Source organism: Lycium barbarum, chromosome 7 (genome assembly GCF_019175385.1).
Source record: "Lycium barbarum isolate Lr01 chromosome 7, ASM1917538v2, whole genome shotgun sequence".
Lineage (NCBI taxonomy): Eukaryota > Viridiplantae > Streptophyta > Magnoliopsida > Solanales > Solanaceae > Lycium > Lycium barbarum.
Genome location: NC_083343.1, coordinates 128,402,586 through 128,428,432, shown reverse-complemented (window position 1 = coordinate 128,428,432; position 25,847 = coordinate 128,402,586). Strand labels below are relative to the sequence as shown.

Here is a 25,847-nt window from a genome sequence, read left to right as displayed (position 1 = left end):
TTAGGTGGATTTCCTTTGAAATCCACAAAAGATCTATAAATGATTCTGTTGTCAAACATATTGGTCAAATAATTGCGCTACTAGCACGTTAAGTAAATTAATTTTAATAATCAATCAATAATGCATATATATGCAGAAGAAATTAAAACGACTCATTTGCTTGACAAGAGCAAAACAACGTCACAGGAAGTAACTCCCACTTTGGCAAGCCGCTAAGGTTATTTAAACTTTAATAGATTTATATATAAAAAGTAATTATGACCTTATATTTAATAAAAAAAATTAAAGAGATAATGAAAATATTGAAGTTGATGGATAATTTTTGAATGAATTTTAAATGGTAATATTAAAATAAGCTACATTTTAGTATCATAAAAGTATAAATCTCCAATATGTGATTCTTAAAGCTTTTAGCTAACATTTGCATGTGACAGACTCTCTTGCATCTGCTACTTAAAATTAATTAGTTAAACCTTTGAATAACATTTGTTTACTCTAGTAATGTTTCCAGTTATTTTAAAGGTAGCACTCAAAATATCTATCAATATTTATCTAAAACTCCCAAAGCACTAATTAGTATATAGACACTCCTCAATTTATAAGATGAAATTTACACAATGCCATTAGAGAGAGTGAAATTACTCTATACAATTTTTACAAAAATAATGAAGTATTTGAGTATTATTACTAATGCATCAAGTCTAAAAATGAATTATTAATACATTGGAAAATGATTTTATGATAACGTAATACTAAGTTATTTTCTTTTTTGAATCAAACATTGCAATATTTAGTCAAAACAACTTTTTATTTTTTTCTTTCTCTATATTTTGTCAATATTGCAGAATATGTCGACTTATATATAGTAAATGGATATGAAATAAAAGAGGGGCATGAGAAAAGTGGAAGAAATATTGATGTACTGGAAATATGTACTAACAAATAAATGCATTTAATTTTTAGTGTCAGTTCATATATTCAATTTTTTATATATTTTCAAAATTACACATTCAGAAGTTACAAAAAATGTAACTAAATTACCACTTCTTTAGAACTTAATATATATGTTCAAAATTTCAGATTCAAAAGTTACATAAAATGTAACTAAATACCACTTTTTAGAAATGAATATAGGATAAAAAAAATTATAATGTTTAGATCTCCCTCATAATAAAGATATCATGCAAGATAATAACAGAAAATTCTTGATCTAATTGAGCTTTCCAATAATTCAAATCAACTTAAACAAACTATAATATGAAAATCAAAATCTATAGAACAGAGTAGATTTTGGATTGAGTGCAGGTATTCGTTTTCTGTCAATATCTTTTTTTTTTTAATTAAAAAAATGAATTTGAACTGATAACTGTTTATGACTAATTGCTATGTTTGTACTGAGTAATTCCTGGATATGTTACCCCTTTCTGTTAGAGATCTAGACAGAATTATTAGTTCGTTAATTACATCAGAAGTTCAGCTTTAATATAAATAACAAATATGATCGTTTGATTTAGTTAGATTTACGCAATGCAAAAGGCTTCATACTGGGCAGTAGTAAGTAATAAGAAAGATAAAGTAGTAAGTAAGATAACTGGGTACAATTCTAATTCCTTTCCTGACATGGAGAGCCACTGTAAAAGAATTGTGAACAGTGACAAATTACAGCTGCCCTGTCTAAGAATTAGATCATGTTAAGGAGACTGAATATAGGGGGAAGGTGGGAGAAAAGGAGGTCCTCACACTCAAATCCTTTGGGAGGAGAATGTGAAGGATGTGGTTTACACTAACTGTTTGCTAATGGTTGCAGGTACACAAACTAACATAAATGGAGGATTTTAATTCAACAGGTACCACAAAACAACCACACTGAAGGAATACCAACAAGCAGCGAAACACAGTGTAATCAGGATGTTGAGAAGTTTTACCAGCATAAATTGCAACTGGTTGGAGGCACTTTTGACAAATGACAGGAAGTGGAATTATTGCTCCTAATGATTGAGCACATGGAACACAACAGACCTCTTGAGTACACATGGACATACAGTTTCTATTTAGTGGTTGTTTCTTAGTTGATGGTATTAGCATCCCGGGATGCTCATCCTACTGAGAACTGGTCATTAGTTAGAAAATATACTGCCTTGGTGCATATAGAGGGCCAAATATAGAGCATGTGAGATATAGAAACAGAAGTTCTTTATGGAGCAATTATTTCAAATTTCATTCTATTAGTAATTTTTTAACAATTTGTAATATCAAATTAAGACAAGTTATAAGTCTTAATTTGATCATTAGTTTAAATTTTGTATTTTCATTAGCCTTTTGGCTAGAGTTGTACAAACTTCTGGATTTTTTTGATAAAATTTATAAAATTAGCCCTAGGCCAAAAGCCTAGTAGACTATTATTCAAAAAAAAAAAAGATAACTGGGTATGAAATGGTCAATTTAAGTGGAGCTCATATGGTCATAGTACAGTAGGAGCCTAAAAGGCCGTTACAAAGGTTAGGTGGGCCCACGCAATCATATCATATAAAAGGGATCCGCATTTTTCTCTACAATGGAAAATGTACAAACACTGTGTAACAGTTAGTACAATATGACTAAATCACAAAAATACCGACATACCAAAAATACCCTCGGATGGTACCAAGATAACCCATTAAAAATCAAAGTGAACCGAAATACTTCAGTTTGACCTGCTGCCTGCTTACTCTCTCTGTTTCAATTTATGTGAATTTTTTTTTTAGTCCGTATTAAAATGAATGATATCTTTCCTAATTTAGAAACAAATTCACTTTATGAAATGATTTACATCCATACAAATATTCAAGACTTATTTTGAATCACAAGTTTCAAAAGTCTTCACTCTTTTTTAAATATCGTATCCAGTCAAATGGGTTCATATAAACTGAAACGGAGTAAGTATTAGATAGTAGAATAAAAAGTAATTATGACCTTATATTTAATTAAAAAAAAATAAAGAGATAATAATAAAAATACATATGAATTATTATTTTTTGCGAGTTTCCTACCAGAATTATCAAATATTTGTGTTTTTTATCTGAACTTAATCCAACATTTTAGCTCATGTATTATTGCATTATTTCTATTCTAGTCTTTGTGCTATGTAATTAAGCCCATCTAATCTTAGAAGGGCAAATTTACTGAGCATCTTTTTACTATTTCGCGTTATCAAAACGATCTTTAATGTATTGCGGTTATTTTATTTTCATTAATCCTTGATTTATTACTACTATATAGAAACGTCAGTTTCTATATCATCGTCGTCAGTCACTCTTGGGCACTTTTTCGTCGTCCGTTTGTTGGCCCAAAAAAAAATTGTGAGCCCACATATTTTAAACAACTAGTAATATTTTTTTAAAAAAATTGTGGGCCCATATATTTTAAACAACTACTAAAATTTTTAAAAAAAATTGTGGCCCACATATTTTAAACAACTACTAATATTTAAAAACAACTACTAAGGGCCCCATATTAAACACCAACCAGTAATAAAAAAAATAAAAAAAATAAAAAGTGGAACCCACCACATCCAAGTTCACGGGAAAAAAAAAAGTGGATCCCATATTAAAAAAACAAACAATGTTAAAAAAAAGTGCTTAGAAAATGAAACAATTAAATCAATAATGATGGATTCATTGACACATGCGTATCAACCCATTAAAGGGAGCAACTGAAATTATTGTACAGAAACATATTTAAAAAACTTATATATATATATATATATATATATATATATATATATATCCGTTTTCCAATTTTTGAAAAAAAAATTGTGGGCTCATATAGCCTGATGGATTCATTGTCACAAACTATAATGTTATAGTAATTGAACATAGTATATGTATATATATTATATGCATAAAAATAGTACAAACTAATAATGTCAAAAAAAAAAAAAAAAGGTGCACCCCATAAAGGGTGGACCCCATACTAAACGACATCAACCAATATAAAAAAAAAGTGGATCCCACCATCTCCAAACTCACGGTAAAAAAAAATGGACCCCATATTAACAAAATCAAGTAATATTAAAAAAAAAGTGAAAAAAATATAATGTAAAAAAAAAAGTGTAGACTTTGTATTCGTAGTAAACACTAATATAATAAAATTTTAGATACGGAGTACAAACTACAATGTTATATTAATCGTGTTTTGAACATAGTGTGTGTGTGTATATATATATATATATATATATATATATATATATATATATATATGCATAAAAATAGTGCAAATTAATAATGTTAAAAAAAAAGTGCACCCCCTATTAAAAAATCAAACAATATTCATATAATTTTCAATGTATCTCATTAAGTCAATAATGATGAATTCATTACCACGTGCGTGTCAATCCATGAAATTGCTTTTCTTCAAAAGGTTAAAGTCAAACCATACAATTTTCTTTCTTTATTTATATTAGCCTGAGATCTAATCTAGATATTAAACTATTGTATTTGTTATTCCGCCATGTCATTTATTTGTTATGTTTACTAAAATAAATATACTTAAAATATTTATATTTTAAAATAAGATAGAATTTAATTACTTTTTTATTTTTATTCTTACTCTCTAATAAATGTGAAAAGAAATTAATGTCGTAAAAAAAAATATCAAATGCAGATCAAATAATGAATAAGGTAAATTAGTCAAATTATAATTCTAATCGACGTTTTCTTAAAAACCATGCAAAAGACAACATGACAAGTAAAATGAGCTAAACCTAGAATATTTACTAAAAATTAAAAAATAGTATTTCTTCGTTTAAATAAAAAATCAATTTCTACTTTGTTTCGTTTTAAACATGTAAAATTAATTTAATAATTTGAATTAGACTTGTCCAAATCAAAATTTGATAAAAAATAATAAGTATTTTACACCTTTAATTAATCGAATTAATATTGAAAGTATCAACTGATGCTTAAATATTGCTATTGTTTTATCTCAAAGAGAAGAAAATAGTTTCCTTTTAAACAAGTCGTCTCTTTTAAAAAATATTAATAAATTTGGCGATTTTTTGTTCATAGCAAACATTAATATAATCAAATTTTAGATACGGAATACAAACTATAATGTTATATTAATCGTATTTTGACCACAATATATATATATATATATATATATATATATATATATATATATATATATATATATATATATATATATATATATATATATATATATATATATATATATTATCACTATTAAAAAACAACTACATACATATAAATGGAGTCCGGAGCATAAAGGGTATAAAAATACACGGTATTACCAAAAGGGGTTGACAAAAAATTAATATACCAAAAGGGGTATATCGTGGATCAGCCCACGATATACCCCAAAAAAATTTTCAACTGTCAGACAAAATCAACGAAAAAAAAAAAACTTTAGAGGTATAACATGGACTGATCCACGTTATACAATATATTTTGTATAACGTGGATCAGTCCACGTTATACCTCTAAAGTTTTTTTTTTTTTTTTTGCGAGCACTAAAAAAAAATTTGGTAAACTTTTTTTTTTTGCAACACTTAGTGTGTGTTTTCATACTTTGACCAATGATTAGTCGTGTGTGAGGACTCCGAAACGTCAATATTTTATATAGAACCTAATATTTTTTTCTGCGTACAATAATGTAGGCTCAATACATCAAGGATACGTAGACGTTCGGATCGTCATTTTAGGGGTTGAAAAGGTGCCCGAAGTAAGTTTTGTTTGAAAAAACTTAGTGTTTTTTCATACTTTGACCAATGATTAGTCGTGTGTGAGGACTCCGAAACGTCAATATTTTATATAGAACCTGATATTTTTTTCTGCGTACAATAATGTAGGTTCAATACATCAAGGATACGTAGACGTTCGGATCGTCATTTTAGGGGTTGAAAAGGTGCCCGAAGTAAGTTTGTTTGAAAAAACTTAGTGTTTTTTCATACTTTGACCAATGATTAGTCGTGTGTGAAGACTCCGAAACGTCAATATTTTATATAGAACCTGATATTTTTTTCTGCGTACAATAATGTAGGCTCAATACATCAAGGATACGTAGACGTTCGGATCGTCATTTTAGGGGTTGAAAAGGTGCCCGAAGTAAGTTTTGTTTGAAAAAACTTAGTGTTTGACTATAAGGTTATTTTAATCAACTTTATATGTCGAGAAAATTAGTCAGCTTTATTTTCAAAAATTGAAACCACAGAAGTGAAATTGACATTCACAGCTACATTACCCCAGGATTTTTACGTTGAAATCTATTGCGTATCATCATCTTATAAGTACATAAAACTGAAAATTTCAGGCCAATTTGGGGGAAAATTAAAATTGAATGGGATAAAAGGTGTTTTTTCAAAAATCGGCTCGGCCAAACTGCCTATGGCTGTTTGTCTGCGTAGATCTCGAAAAAATACGCAAGTTCAAAAAAAAAAAACGCGTAAAACGGACGTCCGAGCGCAAAGTTATGACCATCCAAAGTTTGACCACTTTACAACTAGTTTTTCTCCCTATATTTTTTAGAATTATATTTATATTCAAAATAAAGTTATGTCGTGAATAAAAAATAACACGCTTAAATTAAAACCTTAAAAAATAAAACACTTAAACCTTAAACAAAATTTACTTCGGGTACCTTTTCAACCCCTAAAATGACGATTCGAACGTCTACGTATCCTTGATGTATTGAGCCTACATTATTGTACGCAGAAAAAAATATCAGGTTCTATATAAAATATTGACGTTTCGGAGTCTTCACACACGACTAATCATTGGTCAAAGTATGAAAAAACACTAAGTTTTTTCAAACAAAACTTACTTCGGGCACCTTTTCAACCCCTAAAATGACGATCCGAACGTCTACGTATCCTTGATGTATTGAGCCTACATTATTGTACGCAGAAACAAATATCAGGTTCTATATAAAATATTGACGTTTCGGAGTCTTCACACACGACTAATCATTGGTCAAAGTATGAAAACACACACTAAGTGTTGTAAAAAAAAAAAGTTTACCAAATTTTTTTTTTAGTGCTCGCAAAAAAAAAAAAACTTTAGAGGTATAACGTGGATCAGTCCACGTTATACCTCTAAAGTTTTTTTTTTTCATTGATTTTGTCTGACAGTTGAAAATATCATATATTTTTATACCCTTTAGGCTCCGAACTCCATATAAATGCACTATAATCTAAAGTGGTTCTCCTTATACATATTTAAATATGGTTAGGTAAAAAGATAAGGACTCTTTTGGTCTGACGCCCTACGTTTAACATTTTTTATCCATGTGCATTTGTCAAATTACCTAAACAACCGTAAAACAGAGCTCAATTAAACCGAAAATAAAAGTAACAGGGACTCTGAAAATCCCTATTACAATTAGTAAGTTTAGTTCATACATTTTGCAAATTGAAATTTGGAAATCAATTTACAGAAGAGTGGATGCTACATCAGAATTCATCCATGAGAAAAGAGCTACAATTGTACAAAAGCAATTCTATTCTTCTACCTTTGTTTGTTCTACAATTGAAAGCCCAAAAAAATTATATGTTTTTACCCAAATCTCACAAGTGATTTACAGTCATAGATGCCAATCGAGGTAATTAGGTGAAGTATCTACCAATAGATATCTTGAGGTCAGTCTTTATTTTCTTCTAAATTGTTATTCTTTAATTTCTCACTACATACTGAAAAGATGTAGGGCAATTTTATGACATGAAATAGAAAGGTGATAAGTAGTTTCCCAAACAGTGCAACATTGGAAGTTGCAGAGACAGTGTGGAAAAAGGTTTATATAACTACAAATATGTACTGCCTAAGAAGACTTCATACCAGACATTAACTTAAATAGTGAAAACAACTTGGATATTACTAGTAACAATGATTAAATTAGAGTATGTTCACCATTAACATGCTTAATGAAATGTCTAACTGTTTGAAACAAAATGATCGATTTCTCAAAAATACATCAATGCCTAAAATATAGTGCTTTAGTAGTACTTAGATATTGTATTTATAGAGCTCTCTATTTACAAGCTAGTGCCAACATATGCTAAAATATTTATGTAACATGTATTAAGTACCATTTAACCTCCAGATGTAAAATATTTTCTTAACTACAACAACTTTCTAAATTGTTTTGATTTTGACAAAAGTGGTATCTCAGTCTCAAATCCAATATTTTAACTGCAATTAGAAGTATTATTAATTTTTTTTAATTATTCATAATAATAGTAGTAGTAGTTGTTGTTGTTGTTGTATTCATAACAGTTGATTTTTTTTTTTAAAAAAGACTACCTTTGTGGCATTATTATGTGTTTGTTTTGAACATTAGTCCGTGACAACTGTTTCTTTTATTTTCTGTTTAATTTACTTTGACATTTTTTTCACTGTAATGTAGGGATGAGGCTAGTTGATGACATCTTTCCTAAGTCGCTTCAAGTTATTTCACCTTTCCCGCAAAGCTTAGTGGGTATGAAATCTCAGGTTGAGAAAGAACCTCATTATTAGATATGGAATCAAATGATGTTCGCTCTACTGGGATTTGGGGTATGGGCGGCATAGACAAGACATAAATTGCAAGCGTTCTATATCAAACATATCGTCATTGATTTGAAGCTGATTGTGTTCTTGGTATTGTATCAAAAAAATGGACTTACATGGCTAGCAGAAGTCGTCATTTGCAAGCTCTTGGGTGAAAATATGACTCTAACTAGTGAATACGAAGGGGTGATTATTTTAAAGAAAAGGCTTCACTCGGGGTCATAAACCCACTTGGACGTTTGGGTAAAGTCATCTAATGGGTTTAACACACCAAGGGTATTAAACCTCCTAAGTCATGAAATGTATGCTTTTAGTAAAGGTGTTGGTTTAGCTCTATCTTAGGCTGACTAAGAGTTGGCTTTCTATGACACAAGGTTCCCGAGCAGACTACGCGGTCCCCGTTACTCGGGCACCCCGCGCATACGCCAACTCTCCTAAAATTTAAATTCTACGAAAGAAATTTGCGGGTGCGCAAAACACACCTCGCGTGTACGTGTGATAGTGTAAATTTCCAGAAGTGGAGGAAATATGAACGGAATGACAATTTATCAAAGCAGTAACACATAAACAGTTTATATCAAAACAAACAGTTTATATCAAACAAACAATTAATAGCATGTATAAATAGTTAACAAATAAATAAAGTGATTCCAAATAAGCACACAAAGCCTATTTAAACTAAGTCTGTTATGGTTAGAACCTAAGTAGATTCCCCAGCGGAGTCGTCAAGCTGTCACACCCCATTTTAACCCGAGATTAAAGTAGAGAAGTACGACATATTGGAGATTCCTGTTTTTGTGATTTTTAAGGAGTCGCCACCTAATTATTTATGGTGAATTAGGACACCAAAAGTTTATTAAAGTTATTTTTTAAAGTTAGCTCTGTTTAAGGTCTGCGAAACTTAAAATTCTAGGTAAGGGTTCAATTAGTCTAAAGAGAAGGTATTAGGCACTCTTTAAGACCCATTAACAATGGTTAACCGACCGGACTTATGTTATTTAATTAAAGCTAAAATGTAGGTGTAAATATTTAAATAATTAAGAAAAAATCTTGTAGACATTGCTAAATTTATTTAAAGTAAAACTTGTAAAAAATAGTTAGTTGCAAAGAAAAGTTTAGTTGAAATAAATTAAAAGAAGCAGGACATGTAATGTTTATATATATTTGGGAAAAGTGAATTATGCCGACTCACAAATTAAAAAGAGTTATTGTAAGATTAATATTAAATGAATTTTAAATGTTTCATAGAAAGACTATTAGTTCAACGTATATTGTGCAAAGATTATTTTAAACAAATATGTATTTCAAGTGTTGGACAGAAAACTAAAGTGAAAGAGTTATCCTATTGAAACTAATTTGCCTTTTATTTCTTAGAATAAGTTGACATTAGTGTAAAATCTGTGACGATTTAAACTTCTAAGATAGTAAGCATAAATTATGATTCCTTTGACTCAAAATATGAATTTGCTATTGAAAATCAATTATTCTAAAAGTAAATATTATGGATTCTATAAATAATTTTAATATAAAAAGAAAAAATGAAACTTCATGGAATTGATTATTATTAGTTTCCTTAAATTAACTACCCATCATTAAACTAAACTCCACTAATTTGCTAAAGTTCATCTAGATTAACAAACAAGAGAGTTAGTCAGACAACACAAATTAAATGCACACAACAATAAAAATGGAAGGGTAGATATAATGTAAATGGGCTTGGCCCATTCGGACTGCTGTGATTTGTTTGCAGCTGAGCTTTGGCCCAGTAACGATTTATGTATGTTGCCGTTGCTGTCATGCCTATTGGGCTTCGGCCCAGATTTTTATTTCCTTGTTTGGCTGCGGATCGGCTGCTACTATGTGGGCTGGCTCGAGAGGAATTGTGTTGGGCTTTTGGCCCAACGTCGAAATGCGGGGAAGATGACGAGTCGCTTGGACTCGTATGCGATAGTCATGCATAAAAATGAAAGAAAATGAATTAGTATATGATCAATGAGTAAGGCCAAACACATACATAATGTAAACTCCAAATAGACACATCAGCAGGTCTAAATATATATTCCAAAAAAAACAGTCCTTCGGCCAAAACTTCAACAAATTTAGCTTATCAGAATGGCATGCTAACATAAACCATTTCTCAACCTGTGTGTACAAAGTGCAAACGGATAGGTTATCAAAGAGTTAAACTCAAAATCCCAATAACATCAAACTCCTCAAGCTTTCGAACACTAGTTTTCTCCAAAAGGACTTAACTTCTTTTAAAGGGAATTAGTTCTTCCAATGGTGTTAATGATCCTACTGATTCTAGGCCAATAAGAGAAGGAGTGACGTGATGTTTTATGCATTGTAGCTGAAAAACCAGTTATTATCTTAAGGGAAAAAAAAAGATGAGTAGTAATGGAGAAAAGAAAATCATTTATCACTTCTTCAAATCAAGAGAACATAGCAAAAGTGGGAATGTGCAACTCCATCCCTTCTCTATTTTTCTGGAATTCCTATAAATAAGGTTGAGATAAACTCAACACTTAGTTACAACTCAACCAAAATAGATAATCAGAGGAAAACAAACGTGTAGGGTAAAAGAAAGGAAAGCTTCTTCTAAAAAGATCAAACAGAACTTCAAATTAACTGAGCATCACGTTAAGATCATGGTTCTAACTGAACATGGAAGGAACATTTTAAGGATTCATACATTTATTTTCTCGTGGACGACCTTAACATAGCAAAATATCGTATAACAATCAAATAAAGCCATGGTTTCAGCCTAAATTACATTCAATTCTCTAAAAAAAAAAACACAGCAAGCTATTTAAAGACAAACTGAACTAGACTTTAAACCAAATAAAATCATTCCTCAAGTTAGCAAAACAAAAACAAAAAAAACACCAGCAATAAGATAGCTTGAATGACTACTTAAACATAAAAATCTAATTCTACAATAAGGAAATACCAAAATCTAAAGGATGAATGTTATTCTTCTACTTTAACGTAATAGAGGTTTGACGCTTCAAATCCAAACATATTTAGACTCATGAAACAGGTGCTGGAAGTAAATATGGCCCAAATCGCGCTGAAACTATACCGTAGGCTTGAACTGAAACAGTACGTGCTACGAGTATAGGACCAGCAAGTTTTGATGTCTCAAACAGCTCCAATCATATTAGCATGATCAACAGACTTCTAGGTTATAATTGATCGTGAAACTCATTAGATGTCACAGCAATGGATCAATAAACTCAGGTTTTAGAAAACAAGCAGGAGTTAACATCATTCCTCTAAACAGTGCATAGAAACGAACAGAACATGCATGATAATGGTCCTTGTTAAACCTTAATCAGATGTGATTCAGACTAATTAATCACAGACAAAGACTAATACCTACATACACGATTAACAGGCCATCCGATCTAAACAAACTGACATATGATTAATCAAACAAATGTAAACTTAAAGCGCGAGATTAATCTAAACTTTCCCATAAAGCCAACACGATCACGGAACGAAACTAAACAGGACCAAACATGCCTAATACGACTAAAATAACTGCAGACAGACTAAGGCATAACTAAGCAGGCAAATCACATAGATAGTTCAGGACACTCAAACAAACACTTAGAATAAATCAAAGGCAAGAAATTTACCCTTTTGTGGTACAGTGAAGTGGGGCGTCGAGGCGTCGAATCTATTCTCGAACACGACGAACGATTTCGAAACTCGAATTACAACAATCCAGAAGTTCTTGTTTTCCAGAAATGTTCAAGAGCAGACTCGAATGATTTATCGAATCGTGTCAAATGCAGGATTAACCTATCCGAAAATGTTAGGACTCGAGAAATTGATATTTTCAAGGGAAAACCTCAGCGGCCAGAAAGAACTAAAAAAAACCGTAGAAATAGCACAAAACAAGACTTAAATCGTGGTGGAAAGGTGAAAAATCTTCCCTTTTTCAATTGAGTAATTCCATTATTTATAGAGTTGGGAATGAAGAGGAGCGTATGAGAGAGGCTATCGGCGTGGGGAACAAAGATAGATGGAGATGGCAGGGAGAATGTAGGGGACAGTGGTGAGTGGGGAGCAGAGATGGCGATGAGGAACGTGGGGGGAGATGGAGAGCGTGGAGGGGGTGTGTGAGAGAGAGAGAAGGAGGAGAAAGAAGGGGGCGGCTGAAGGGTTAGGGTAAAATGGAGAAAGAGGGAGTGAAGGATTAGGGATTTTAATTGTAGTGGGCTGCCGGGTCGGGTAAAAAATAGGATTGGGCTGGTCCGTTTGGGCTGGCCTATTAATTTAAATGTGGGTTGAAAATGTGGGCTGAGTATTAAAGATGTGGCCTAATTATTTGGGTATGAAAATGATATTGTATTTGTATTTTGGGCCATTAATTTGGCTAAAACATGTTGGTCCTTCCTCCGCTATTTTAATTATTTTTAGGCTTCTAATTTAATAATTGGTATAATATATATTATGTAAAGACAATAAATAATTAATATGTAGAAAAGTAAATATTTCGCAAAGTGTTGTCTTGTAATTAATTTAATGATTCCAAACCCGAAAATGAAACGATGACGAACATTTAAAATTTGTGATAAAGTAATGCTCGTAATGTTTAAAAATAAGAATAGTGAAAATAATAGTAGTGAAAATAAAGTATTTAGTTCGTCAGTAAATTTAGAACCCCGAGTAAATTAAATAAAAGAGGAACAAAATTGGGTGTCAACAACAACTGAAATTGTCTGCTCTATGGTACTACTTGAGCAACCAGAGCCAGCATGCACTTCTGGACATTTGTAAGCATCTGCTGATCATAACATGGCAACAGACAGGGAACTACATTTGGGCAATGAGAATAAAGATCTAGAGGTGGATCAAGCAGCAATGACAGTTCAAAAGGAACATGAATCTCAGAATGTTGAGCTGACTAGAGTTTGTGATAGCCCATCAAGGAAAATGGGCGATGCTTCAAGAAAGAGAGAGAGAGAAATAGAAATAGAAACAAAAAGAGAAAGACAGCACGCATGATTTTGGTTGGATCATGAGAACCTCTTTCTTTTTCTAGCAAAAGTTGGTCACTGAGAGGAGAAAATCGAGGTTAGCCTTGAAAGTATTTTGAGAATTCTTGTGCTCATACGTATTTTACCCTTAACTTCATGTTTCTTTGATGTAGGATGCATCTGTCCAATCAGATATTCAAAACGAAGAAGGTGGAATGATGGAGCAGTGACTCAAACATCAAAGCCAAATGCAAGGAGCTTTGCAAGTAAGTGTCTATTTCTTTGAGAGTTGAGACAGAACAGAAGGGAGTCCTCTTGCTAATTGCAAGTTTGATTACTTTATCATTTTCAAACTTAAGCTGGAAAAAGTTTAATTGCTCATTGCAAGTTTTCTAAAGATGTTCTTTTTTCCCGCTTAATTTTCTTTTTTATGTTTCAAAAAATAAACTTAAGCTGGAAAAAAAAAACACATCTTTAGAAAACTGATTATTATTCTGTTTGTTTGAAATTTAAGTTAAATTTAATTGAAGTAATTTTGACAAAACTTTCCTGATTTATCATATGTAAAGTGAAAAACAAATGGTAAAATATACTGTCAAATCCTTTTTAGCCTCTATCCCCTGTTGTATGAGTACAAGTAGATCCTAAATCACACTATTTGAAACAGATCGAAGCTCCTTAACACAATTGACTTCACTGACTGCAGGTGAAGGCTTTCAAGTTACATGATTAACTTTTGGTATTCCAAGGTACGTGGCAAAAAAGGAGGAACTGAAAGATAGTTTCAAGAGGTACACAATTAATTTCACCTTGACTCTGCAATGAGAAATGGTGATAATGTTTTCGCATTGGACTATCATAAAAATAGCCCAACAACAAGTAGAACATAATGCAATCAACTAAACGTAACTTGTCGGTGTTTGTCAGGACACAACTTAGGTGAGAGCAAACATTTGCCTTCCCCAAGGCCCCCGCTTGAGGGGCAACCTTTATACTAATTTAATTGTATAGTGATCAGGGGAATGCTCACACTCTCAAATGGTATACGTGGTTGCGTTATACTCCCATTCCAAATTTTGTTATTGATTTCCTGTTTTTACTAAGAAATACAGCCATCTTTGGACACATCAATGAAACCCATTGCCATGTATATCAAGTTGCCAAATATAATTCTGTACACGCTTGATTTCGTCAGGGAAGCTAGTGATAACAATGACTACCTTTTTGTTAGAGAAGCACCATCTCATTTTCACCTTTTTCACATTAGCCTTGAAAATATCTTGAAGATGTTTTTTTTTCAGCTTAATTTATTTTATTTAGTTTCGAAACAATAAACTTAAGCTGGGAAAAACCCACATCTAAATCAGTCATTATACGAAATGACTGATTTTTCATATGTAAAGTGAAAAACAAAATGGTAAAACATACTGTCAAATAATTTTTAGCCTTTATCCCCTGTTATACGAGTACAAGTAGATCCTAAATCACACTATTTGAAGTAGATCAAAAGACAATTGACTTCACTGACTGCAGGTGAAGTCTTTCAAGTTACATGATTAGCTTTTGGCATTTCAAGGGACATGGCAAAAAAAGAAGAAACTGAAAGATAGTTTCAAGAGGTACACCATTAATTTCACCTCGACTCTGTAATGAAAAATGGTGATAATGTTTTTGCATTGGAGTGTCATAAAAATAGCCCAACAACAAGGAGAAGATAATGCAATAAAGTAAACGTAACTTGCCGGTGTTTGTCAGGACAAATTAGGTGAAAGATGAAACATTTGCCTTCCCCAAGGCCCCCGCTTGACGGACAACTTTTATACTATTTTAATTGTATAGTGATCGGGGGAATACTCTCTTTCTCAAATGGTTTGTCACGAGGTTGCGTTATACTCCCAATCCAAATTTTGTTATTGATTTCCTATTTTTACTAATAAATTCAGCCATCTTTGTATACATCAAATGGTGACTTTTCATTTCATACTCAGAGACCTGATTGGGTATGTCTCTACTCCTCTTCTATGTTTTCCTGATTGGCTATGCCTTTCACTTATCTCAGCATACTCAGAGACCTGATTGGGTATGTCTCTCTCCTCTTCTTTGTTTTTCTGATTGGCTATGCCTTTCACTTATCTCAGTTTCATGCCTCGTCCTCTGTTGCTATTCATTCGAATTATGCCTTTACTAGTTATTCCTATGGATAATCATGAGTTCTTTAAACTGTCAGGGGATGTATTGTTTGAAGTATAAGAAATTTTAGTGTCTGTATAAATTTTTGCATTACTTGTACAACATTCGTTTTTTGTATAGAACCTGCATAACTAATATGATCTCCGTATAATTAATACATCATTTGGCATCTGGTCTTATACGTCGGATAACTTGAACTCTACACAAGTTACACAAAATTTTCACCAAAAATTAGATGTTGTATTGCTATTTTTGCTATAACTTATATTGATTCCTCCCCTCTCTTTCTGTTTTCTAGATTGCTAAAAGAGCTGGATTTTGAAGATCAGTCTGGAGAGTTGCCGATGATTACGAGATTGTAATGGGATTGCTTCTATTTACTTCAGTTGTTTTACTATCATACTTTAGTCCGCCGTAATCTGGATTCCAAACCCGGATGTTGTTTAACCAGCAATTCAGCGGAGATCTCCTAATTGTTTGTATTCTTTGTGGATATATAGCTGAGATCTCATTCTTCTCTAAATAAAGGACTAAATTTGCAAGCTTGAAAAATTCTTCAATACTGACATTGTTTACTTACATTGTAAATAATTGTGTAGTGCTGGTTTCAGCCTTTTTGGGGAGTTAATAGTCATATTGGCTAATTGCATCACATGTTTTTACTTCCTTTCTTCTTCTGGACTTTGGCATTTGTATTGAGCTTGCTTGACTCAGTATTTCAAGCCATGATTGGCTTTCCAAATCATTTGTATTCAGATGATTTGATTTACTTCAATGGATACCATAAACGTCTTACACAATAGAGGGATGCCATAGAGGTTTTTTTAAATTAAAAATAAAAATAAAAACGAATGGAGTTCTTTTTTCATTCTATCCTATTCATGAGTGCTGATTAGAGATATTGTAAGAGTTCTTTCTTATTGTTGTGCCAACTCATGGTCTAAACGAGTTGCACATACATCTAATTATATATTCCTCGATGATGAGGGCACTCCTTAACAATAGAGATCTAATAATTAACACTCAAATAGTTTATACACTGATCACCGGTTAACTCTGAACTCCACTCTCAACAAGACAACAATAATTCCAACATTTCAAAATTGAAGAACTATAACATTCTTGGTAAAGTTAAAGAGTTAAGAGTGGAAAGGAAAAAATGAAAAAGTAAAAATGTCAACTGCAAACTGTAGATAGTTTTTTAATCCGAAAATCAACGTTAAGTGTAATTAAGGTCAAGGAAGGTAAATTTACTAGGCATTTTTTTACTATTTTCTGCTATCTAAATGGTTTTTAATGTATTGGGGTTATTTTATTTTGATCCTTGGTATATTTCCGAAACAGTGTTTTCAAAAGCAGAGACGTGAGGTGAGGCATTTTACTTAGCACAGGATGAGGCGTAGGTCCCGAGGCATGTGGCGTAAGCCCTATGGATCTTTAAATATTTAATTTATAATGTAGTAAAATAATATAATAAACAAATATTATATAATATATATATATATATATATATATATATGTTACACCCCGGAAAAATTTTGCGTTACCAAAAACTGTAGACGGCTTAGAATTGGCCAAAGAGAGAGTAAAGTTACGTTAGGATTAAGGAGGTTAAGCTTCAGAGGCTTCGAAAGAAAGCTAGGCAAGGTTTGATACAAAATTTTGGTTTAAATGGAAGAAATGATATGTTCTAGTATGTTAAGAGTTTTGAAGTAAAACAAAGTTTAAAGTGAAGTTCGGGAAGTCTAGTTTCCAACGGAACAAGCGGCTCCTCAATCGGACATCGGGGTAAGGAGATATGGACATTACAAGTTGGATGGGCAAGCCAGAAAAACGGATTGCGCGAACGCGCGAGCGAGTGGCGCGAACGCCCAGAAGGCCAAAGGGCCAATACAGCGCGAACGCGCCCCCACGTGGCGCGAACGCGCTGAACAAAAATTTGAAAGTCAAGTTCGGAATGAAGGTTGTGTTATAAGAAGGTAATAATAGCATATATATGACATTTGGAGACTATATGGTGTAAATTAGTTCATATGTTAATTGACGAAAAGCCCTCGTTGCTGCAAGCTAAGTGGGGCCCACATGTCGGAGTTTTATAAATGACATATGAAGATACATACGAGTAGTATATGGAAAGTTGAGTAAGTCCTAAGAAGGACCCTTAAGCCAAAAATGGGCATAAGCCCTCCAAAAGGGCGATTTAAGGAAACGTTTTCGGATGATCTGACTTGGAAGGGCAAAAATGGCATTATAAGTTTGGAATTTGGGAAAACCCCCAAAATAAAAGTTGTAGATAATTGAAAGAGATTTCCAACCATAGGTCGTGGGCCCTCACACGATATCGGGATCAAAAGTTATGACCGTTTTACTGAACGAAGGTCCAGGCAGAAAAAAAAGGCCAGCGCGAACGCGCTGAGCACTTTTCCAGTCGGTTCTAGCAGTTTCTCACACGTTATAAAAAGGGGTAAACCCCCTTATTTTCAGACCAAACACTCCTAAATGCTCTCCAAAATTCTGGAAAATTCCCCCAACTTTCCACCACCAAATTTTAGCCCAAACCAGGTATAATTTCTCAATTTAAGTCCGGATAGCGTATGGTTTTCGCTGCAGAATCGTATAGCGACGTGTGGTGGCCTAAAATTAGCATGAAAAGTGGATATTAAGCAATATTAAAGGGAGAAAGGTATGAATCTCTTTCTATTTGTGTTAATACCGGTTTATTTACGAAGAAAGCGTGATTAAATGATTGTATACTGAGTTAATTAATTATGAAAGTTGGAAAACAGCGTGCGGGCTGTTTTATGAGATATTTTGGAGTTGAAAACATTATAATTGATGTTGGTATTGTTATTGTTGTTGTTGGTTGCTGAATTGAGAATTCGGGCTAGGCATATAAACAAGGGAGATGCTGCCCGATTTTTGGCAGAATATAAAATAGTATAATTTGAAGTATGGTACAAGTATACGATGAAAAGGCTAACATTAGTGTGAATTATCTTAAATGTAGACTTACAAGCTTGGACACATAAGCGTAGCTAATAGGACGTGGAACAGGTATGTTAAGGCTCGTCCCTTTCTTTCAAAGGCATGATCCTGAGGTTATGATTTCTTAAGTGTTTCCATATTTTCCTTGTTTTCAAAAGTTAGAAGTTCATGACTCTAAGGTATGATTCCCTTTCTGATAAACCGTAAATGTTTTTCCAAAATATCTATACTTTTCCAAAATAAAGGTTTATGATTTTGTAAGCTTTTATGACTATAACGACGACCATGTTTTTGTAATGAAAACGATGTTGTCAAAGATGAGAATATGTCTAAGATAATCATGATGAGAATGTTTCCATGTTTGAAAGTCTCAAGATATGGATTCAATATGAATATGAAAATGTTGGGCTAGTTCTTGATCCTAAATTTTATTCCTTGATTATGACTCTATTTTTTTTAAAAGACTTCAAAGTATATGAATTGACGCCTTATGAGGTTTACGATCTCACTATATGTTTTCTCTTAATATTATTCTTTATTGATAGTCTCGCCTTATAGTACTAGTTCCTTCAAGGCGAGACAAAGCGGCTATGGTTATTCCATAATGTAATCGGAGGTTACCGACCTTACGTCACTCCGATAGATACATGACTTTCCTTGGGCTCTCATGCATGCTGTTATATGTATATGTATATGTATATGGGGAATATGGGGGAAAAGAGACATATGTTTATGTATATGGGGGGGGGGGGGGGGGGGGGAGAGGGAGATATGTTGCGCTATAAGACGCATTGCCACCTGGTCAGCTGGCGTATTCATCCCGGACGCAGGACATATATGGGTGAGCCGACGTATTCGGCGCTATGTGGGCGAGCGGGCGTTGTACGGCGCTATGACATGTTCTAATTTCTATATATATGAAAAGAAATGTTTTCAAAGGAAGTAAAATATGACATGTATGGATCGGGCTGCACGTTCCGCAGCACTAAGCATGCATGGTACCGCCAAAAAGGCATTCATACGTACAGGTTACTCCTTCATCTCATCATATGCTCTACATTTCCTTTGTGTTATTATCTATGCTATGTATTCCTCATATGTTATTATTCATGTCTTACATACTCAGTACATTGCTCGTACTGACCCCCTCTTCTTCGAGGGCTGCGTTTCATGCCGCGCAGGTACACCCAGATGAGTTGAACCTAATATAGAAGATATTCCAGCAGAGTTGGCAAGCTCCACTAATTCCTGGAGTGCTTACCGAGTCAGAGTACATGTGCTACGATGTCTGATAAATGTTAGAGACTTTGCAGACAGAGTCGTGGGTATAGGATGTCGGTATTGTGAAAGGCCCCACTAGCCTATGTGTCATTTTATGTTATGTTATAAAGTCCATATGATCATAGATTATATTTGATTTGAGTACGATGAAAAAAAAAATTGAAAGCTTTCCTATGTTTCCACTCCTTATTGATGTAAGAGTCTAAAGAGGTTAAGTATGTAATAAGAGTCAGCAGGTTCGCTCGGCTCCGAATATGGGGTCGGGTGCCCATCACACCCTAATAAGGTCGGGGTGTGACAATATATATATTAATAATTAAAAAAAATAAAAACATTAAAGAAATTCATAGAAAATAAAACTTCTAACATGATTTTACATTTATAAATAATGCAATGATTTAAAAGCTATTATGAGATGCAAATCAACTCTAACATCTTACTTTCAAACAATAAAAGAATCACAATTTATTAAAATGCATTACTATCATACTATGAAAGTTACCTCCCTGAAAGAAAATAATCAATAAACTTTATTCGTATTATAATTAAAACATCACTCCTTCAAGAATAAAAACAAAATTCCTTTTCAAATATTGAAATAATAAAATATGATAATTTTGAGACATAGGACAAAAACATGAAGACCAATGATAAGTGAATATGTATAATTCGTCTATCTATTTTTAAAATAAATGTTAATTGTTATTCAGCCTCAAGTGTTCTCAATTAGTAAGTATGTAACACTAGGGCTTGTTATTTGAGTTACTCTCAATCTTCTTATTTATATAGTTAAAAAGACTATTAAACATCATTTTATTTAAGAATTATGAGTGCCAACAGTGTTAAACAAAGAAATTTGACACATAATTTGTGTAAGAACTATTACGCGAGCCCCCAACATTCGACGTTAGGCGTGTTTAGGGCGTAAGCCTTACCGAACTAAGCCCCACACGTAAGCCTCGAGGCGTTTTGCCAGTGCCCCTCCCCGAGGCGAGTCCCAAAATTGTCTTTTAAAACAATGGTTCGAAGCTCTAAACTAGCGTTTGACCAGATCAAATTTTGAAAATTTATTTTCAAATATCAATTTTGCTATGAAATTTGATCATATTTTAAAAATATTTTCAAGTGCCAAAAATTGACTCAAACCAGTTTTTGGGAGAAATTTCATTTCCACTCACAAAAATTCAAATTTTTTCCAAGTAAAATGCATGTTCAAACACAACTTTGAGTTCCTTAAATCACAATTTCAAATTTATCAGAATTTTCGAATGAATTACTTAAGGATGTGTTTGGCCATGAGAATTATTCATTTTCCCCCCCTTTTCCCCACTTTATATGAAAATCAACGTATGACCATGAAATTGAAGTTGTATTTGGAAAACACCTAAAATTCTATTTTCACTTTTTCACTTTCATTACATTCAAACAACCAAATATTTTTTACAAAAACTATAACCAAACACAATTCCAACTTTAAAAAAATCCCAAATAAAAACGAAAAGTATTTGGTTTCAATCCCAAACGCCTACTAAGTTTAACAAATTTGTGCATGTGCAAATCCCGTGCATTGTCAAATTACCTAAAGAACCTTCTGAAATCAACAACCGTGGAACAGAGCAATTAGTGAAAATTCCTATTGCAATTAGTTAGTTTAGTTAATACATTTTGCAATTGAAATTTGGAAATCAATTTACGGAAGGGTGGATGCTACAACAGAGTTACATCGTTGTAGCAGTGAAAATAAAGATTTATGTCTATCAAAATAAGTGCTTTTTTAAACCTTTTCATTGTAAATAGACTTTGATTTGACAAAGGGAAAAGGTTTTGTTTAGTTTTTTCTTCAATTTCTGGGCAATATCTCACCCCCCCACACACCCCAATTTGCAATCTTGAAGAGATTACTGTCTCTATCTCTTTATTTGTTTTCTTTCTTCGTTTCACTCTTTAATTTCTCACTGCAATAGTCAAAGAGGTAGGGTTCAATTTTATGTCACGGTCAAGTAAAAGACAAAAGGAAACAAATGCAATGAAGTGGATACTAAAATTACTGGAAATTTCACCCGATTGAACATGAGAGCATCATTCGAAGTTGGACCCATTCACAAAATGTTGCGGAGACATTAACCATAAGACAACAAATTTCAAATAGTAAAAGTATAATGACAAAGGCAATTTAATAAGAAAAACACATATTTTGGTTCCTTAACTTCGTGCTAAATCTTCTTACACACCTAATCTTTGCGAGCTTCTCCTTATCTCTAATCTTGTTTCAAGTGAAGTAGTATTAAGATCCCTCCTCCTCAACTACATAACACTACTTCTGCTAATCTTTATTACAGTATTCTTTAATAAGGCACCAATTTTGTTGAGTTTTCTCCTTTTTCACACACCGCTCATTCAGGCGTTCTTCTCTGTTTCACTCTTTAATTTCTCACTGCAATATTGAGAAAGGTAGGGTAAAATTTTATGACTTAAAATCGGAAGATGATAAGAAGTTCTCCATCAAGATTAGGAAATAGTGAAAAAGCAAAAAGAGTCTTAGTCTTCATTATTTGAGCTATCAATTACTCTAACCTTAACTCGTCCAACTTTTAACTTTTTAGAGTTTTTGGTGCTAGAAGTAAATTTGACAGTAATCGTAAAACGGTTTTATGTATTAATTGTGTTTTGCCACAACAAAGTAAGACCATGTTTGAAGTTAGGAAAATAAGAACTGTGAGGTTGGTCCATACCATTATATTTCAGTTTTAACTCACTATTAAGTAAATGCAAAAGGAAATAATAAGGGAAAAAAAGGAAAGGGACAATAAAGCTGTTGTAACTTTGTAAGAAATTGGACCCAATTGAACAATTATACTGCGTGGAAACTTCATAAGTTGGACCTCCATAATAATGTTGCAGAGACTATAACCATAAGACAATAAAGATATTACAGTAAAACTTTTTAAGTAGTAAAAATATAATGACAAATGTAATGATAAGAAATATACATATTCTGCTTCCGTAATTTTTTATTAAACCTTCTTTATGTACCTGCAAGCATTACCCTTATTTATGCCACTCATGCAAATGATATTAATTTTATGATGCTTCTTTTTGTCTCATAAGTTGGTGGATCCAAATCTTATATTTTTTTAACTATAAACTTTCGGTCAACTTTTTTTGTGAGACAAAAAAAAATCTCACACAACTAGCATCACTTGTGAGAGTCATATAATAAAATGAGCCCCCTTATCTCTAATCTTGTATCTAGTGAAGTATGTGAACATAATCATCAAAAATATGGCTGACAAGAACGACCCAGCCTCAGCTATCTTTCACTGTGCCACATTGTACATACATCACTTCTGCTAGCTGGAGATACACTTTAGTTTATTTTGAAAAATTCCAGAAAAAATATCTCACAAATTTAATCATAGTAATTAATGTTACATACACGTTTTCTTGAAAAGGTAGGTTAGTCATAGTAATTAATTTTACATACGCGTTTTCTTGAAAAGGTACGGTAGTCATAGTAGTTAATTTTACATACGCGTTTTCTTGAAAAGGTACGGTAGTCAACACGTTTTCTTGAAAAGGTGGGGTAGTCACACAGTTTTATGACAGATAGAAAGATGATAGGAAGTTTCCCTATAGACTAGGACCAGATCAAAGGTAAAGTCTGAAGTACTATTGTTCTTTATTAAGCAATAGAGCAACCCAGAAACGTCATTACAAGGTAACAAAAAAATTTAATATTTAGCAATAATTTGATTTTATTTTGGCAAATGAATTTTTTTTGTTGCCAAATAATTAATTGTATTGTCATAGTATTAATTATTATTGCAAAAAACATTTTTGGTAACAAAAAAAAAATTGTTGCACGTCGTTGCAATAACAGCAGTTGGAAAAAAGTTTATGCAATAATTTTTTTTATTGTCAAAAGTACTTTTTATAACAATAATTAATTTATTACAACAAAAAAAAATTATTGTCAAATATTTTTTTTCTTGTAGTGCGTGAGTTGTATCACCAAGGCTTACATACATGAACAATGTCTTACGCTTCTTCTTCTTCTTCTTCTTCTTCTTCTAACACTAAATATGATATCTTTTTGAGTTTTAGAGGTCCAGATACCCGTAAGGGCTTTCTGAGTCATCTCTATGATGCTTTAGTACAAGACGGAAATATTATTTTTAAAGACGATGAAGAGCTGTTATTTCTTCTGCTCAGATTTCTGCTATTATCTGTTATTTTCTGTGCTTTGATTATCCTGTGTTATCTGTGTCGCTTACATTATTTCATTTCATATCGCTTTGATTTTCTTAACCTTATCTGACTTCTTTTTTATGCTTTTATTGAGCCGAGGGTTTTTCGGAAACAACCATCCTACCTTGGTAGGAGTAAGGTCTGCGTACACTCTACCCTCTCCAGACACCACGATGTGAGATTTTACTGGGTGGTTGTTGTTATTGTTGTAAAGACGATGAGGAGCTGGAAAGTGGAAAACTCATGTGATTGCTTTTCAACGATTATTACTTATATGGTGAAAACCAATAAAGGATTGAGAATTTACTTGAAGACACAAAAGAAAGTCTTATTACACGTGTAACATTTAAAAGGTGATAAGGTGGCAATGTCACACGGTGATTTTGGTTTTAAGTATAACATATTAAACGATACTTCTTCCGGATTAAAAAGTATGTCCATTTATTCATTCAAACGTTCCTTACAAAAATACTAATTTTTAGATAAAAATATATAATTTGATTAAATTACTCCTAATTAAATGAATTTTAGGGTTTGATCACATAATACTTAATAGGGACAAACTTAATTTTTTTTTTTTTAAAATTGATAAGTGATCACTCTTTTTTATTGAAGAAAAAAATTAAGTGGACACTATTTTCAAGAGTGAGTAATTATTATTACTGTATTAAAAGCAAAGGATAAATCTGACCCGTTTCTCTTTAATTAATTATTATTTTCCTGATGGTATCACTTCATAAGAGAAATCTTTCATTCGTTTTTTTCACTTTACTAATTTGCATTCCTGATTCATTTGTGTTCTTCCCTCTTTTAATTTCTCACTAAGATAGCGAAAAAGGTTAGTGTACGTACAATTTATTGAACAAAAGGAAGATTATAAAAAGAAATGATTTGAGTCCATGTGATGTAGCCATTCGCTGAGTCAATTTCCCCAACATGGAGAGAAAAAAAAAAATCAAAGATGATGTAGAGAAAATTCAAAGATGAAAGGATGAATTTGGGGCAAAGTAAGTAAGCTTTCTTTTTCTTTGTGTTTGTTAATGGGATTTTTCTAAGAAGTTGTTATCCAATTGAACAAATGGGGCTTCTTAAAAATTTCATAAAGTAGCGTGGAAAAATGTATATAACTACAAATATGTATTTTCTAAGAAGACTTCGTACCAGACATTGACTTAAATAATGAAAACAACTTGATATTATTAACAATGATTAAATTAGAATAGGTCCACCATCGACATGCTTAATGACAAGTCTAACAGCTTTAAACAAAATGAGTGATTTCTCAAAAATGTTTCAATGCCTAAAATATAGTAGTGTAGTAGTACTTAGATATTGTATTTATAGAGCTCTCTATTTACAATCTAGTGCCAACATATGCTAAAATATTTATGTAACATTTATTAAGTACCATTTAACCTCCAGATGTTATTCATTTTCTTAACTATAACAACTTTCTAAATTGTTTTGATTTAGACAAAAGTTGTATCTCATTCTCAAATTTAATATTTTAACTGCAATTACAAGTATTATTAATTCTAATAGAGAATTTGTTTTGATTCCCTTTCCATTTGTTTTCGTCGTCTTTTTCAACTTTGTTTTTTCTTACTTTTTGACC

General features: G+C 32.3%; 1 protein-coding gene and 1 long non-coding RNA gene across 23 annotated transcripts in view; both read left to right on the top strand.

Annotated features, from left to right (window-relative positions):
- Positions 1 to 25,847, top strand: part of LOC132604339 (TMV resistance protein N-like) — a 76,909-nt gene that overhangs the window by 28,533 nt on the left and 22,529 nt on the right. The window lies entirely within an intron of this gene.
- Positions 13,753 to 16,287, top strand: LOC132602633 (uncharacterized). The gene is made up of 2 exons (XR_009567843.1): positions 13,753 to 15,147; positions 15,472 to 16,287. It is a non-coding gene; the product is annotated as an uncharacterized LOC132602633 (long non-coding RNA).